This window comes from Rhipicephalus sanguineus, chromosome 4 (assembly GCF_013339695.2).
Source record: "Rhipicephalus sanguineus isolate Rsan-2018 chromosome 4, BIME_Rsan_1.4, whole genome shotgun sequence".
Classification (NCBI taxonomy): domain Eukaryota; kingdom Metazoa; phylum Arthropoda; class Arachnida; order Ixodida; family Ixodidae; genus Rhipicephalus; species Rhipicephalus sanguineus.
Window position 1 is genome coordinate 166,073,540 of NC_051179.1, and position 2,643 is coordinate 166,076,182.

The window sequence follows — 2,643 nt, forward strand, 5'->3', positions numbered from 1 at the left end:
GGCCATCCCCCCGTCCACTTTATAGGGTATATATGTACATTTAAACGTGGGAGCGTCAGTCAGCGCCGCCAGTAGCCATGACGGCGAGTGTGGAACACCCTTTTTTGCCTGTTGGCGTCACGTAGCACGTGAACTTATTACGAGCTGGCAGCTGACCAATAATCCCTCGCATACTACCTGATAGCATCAAGTCTGCCAGAACGAGACCCTCGCTATGAATGAAGGAAAGAAGTGTTAATTTCAAGGGCTCGTTTTCTTTGTTATACACAATATTAATGAGCACTAACAGACAATAATGCCAAGGAAAGTATAGGGGATGTTTTTACTAGTAAATGTAAGGTAAATGTGAAGAAAGAAAAGTGGACGAAAGGATAGCTTGCCGCGGGCAGGGACCGAACCTGCGACCTTCGAATAACGCGTCCGATGCTCTACCAACAGAGCTACCGCGGCGGCCATCCCCCCGTCCGCTTTATAGGGTATATATGTACATTTAAACGTGGGAGCGTCAGTCAGCGCCGCCAGTAGCCATGACGGCGAGTGTGGAACACCCTTTTTTGCCTGTTGGCGTCACGTAGCACGTGAACTTATTACGAGCTGGCAGCTGACCAATAATCCCTCGCATACTACCTGATAGCATCAAGTCTGCCAGAACGAGACCCTCGCTATGAATGAAGGAAAGAAGTGTTAATTTCAAGGGCTCGTTTTCTTTGTTATACACAATATTAATGAGCACTAACAGACAATAATGCCAAGGAAAGTATAGGGGATGTTTTTACTAGTAAATGTAAGGTAAATGTGAATAAAGAAAAGTGGACGAAAGGATAGCTTGCCGCGGGCAGGGATCGAACCTGCGACCTTCGAATAACGCGTCCGATGCTCTACCAACTGAGCTACCGCGGCGGCCATCCCCCCGTCCACTTTATAGGGTATATATGTACATTTAAACGTGGGAGCGTCAGTCAGCGCCGCCAGTAGCCATGACGGCGAGTGTGGAACACCCTTTTTTGCCTGTTGGCGTCACGTAGCACGTGAACTTATTACGAGCTGGCAGCTGACCAATAATCCCTCGCATACTACCTGATAGCATCAAGTCTGCCAGAACGAGACCCTCGCTATGAATGAAGGAAAGAAGTGTTAATTTCAAGGGCTCGTTTTCTTTGTTATACACAATATTAATGAGCACTAACAGACAATAATGCCAAGGAAAGTATAGGGGATGTTTTTACTAGTAAATGTAAGGTAAATGTGAAGAAAGAAAAGTGGACGAAAGGATAGCTTGCCGCGGGCAGGGACCGAACCTGCGACCTTCGAATAACGCGTCCGATGCTCTACCAACTGAGCTACCGCGGCGGCCATCCCCCCGTCCACTTTATAGGGTATATATGTACATTTAAACGTGGGAGCGTCAGTCAGCGCCGCCAGTAGCCATGACGGCGAGTGTGGAACACCCTTTTTTGCCTGTTGGCGTCACGTAGCACGTGAACTTATTACGAGCTGGCAGCTGACCAATAATCCCTCGCATACTACCTGATAGCATCAAGTCTGCCAGAACGAGACCCTCGCTATGAATGAAGGAAAGAAGTGTTAATTTCAAGGGCTCGTTTTCTTTGTTATACACAATATTAATGAGCACTAACAGACAATAATGCCAAGGAAAGTATAGGGGATGTTTTTACTAGTAAATGTAAGGTAAATGTGAAGAAAGAAAAGTGGACGAAAGGATAGCTTGCCGCGGGCAGGGACCGAACCTGCGACCTTCGAATAACGCGTCCGATGCTCTACCAACTGAGCTACCGCGGCGGCCATCCCCCCGTCCACTTTATAGGGTATATATGTACATTTAAACGTGGGAGCGTCAGTCAGCGCCGCCAGTAGCCATGACGGCGAGTGTGGAACACCCTTTTTTGCCTGTTGGCGTCACGTAGCACGTGAACTTATTACGAGCTGGCAGCTGACCAATAATCCCTCGCATACTACCTGATAGCATCAAGTCTGCCAGAACGAGACCCTCGCTATGAATGAAGGAAAGAAGTGTTATTCGAAGGTTATTCGAAGGTCGCAGGTTCGGTCCCTGCCCGCGGCAAGCTATCCTTTCGTCCACTTTTCTTTCTTCACATTTACCTTACATTTACTAGTAAAAACATCCCCTATACTTTCCTTGGCATTATTGTCTGTTAGTGCTCATTAATATTGTGTATAACAAAGAAAACGAGCCCTTGAAATTAACACTTCTTTCCTTTACGCAAATTTTAGTACGATGTGAAGATCGCGTCTGTGTCCAGTATGAGACATACAAAGCTGAAGTCAAACGGTGTATTCGTATGTTGCCTAGTCATTTTGCAGAGCTCAAAGCAACTGTCAGGGTGGCGTAGTGGTAAAGTACTCGGCTCGAGATCCGAAGGTCGCACGTTCGACTCCCGCTGGCGGCAGTTTTTTTTTTTTTTGCATACGGCTTTTTTTTTCTTTTTTTTGTACTAATGCTTTCTACATCGACTTCTATACAATTATGTGTAACAGCTAATCACGATGGTCCCGACGCTGTAGAGCCGTTTTACGCTCCGCTATTCCCAGCATCCATCATACGCCAGCATCCAGCATACACCATGTGCCACCATCTTCCAGCACCATAATCCACCATAATGG

At 46.8% G+C, this 2,643-nt stretch overlaps 1 non-coding gene across 1 annotated transcript; it reads right to left on the bottom strand.

Annotated features, from left to right (window-relative positions):
* Positions 1-827: 827 nt before the first annotated feature.
* Positions 828-900, bottom strand: Trnat-cgu (transfer RNA threonine (anticodon CGU)). Its single transcript has one exon. It is a non-coding gene; the product is annotated as a tRNA-Thr (tRNA).
* Positions 901-2,643: the final 1,743 nt, after the last annotated feature.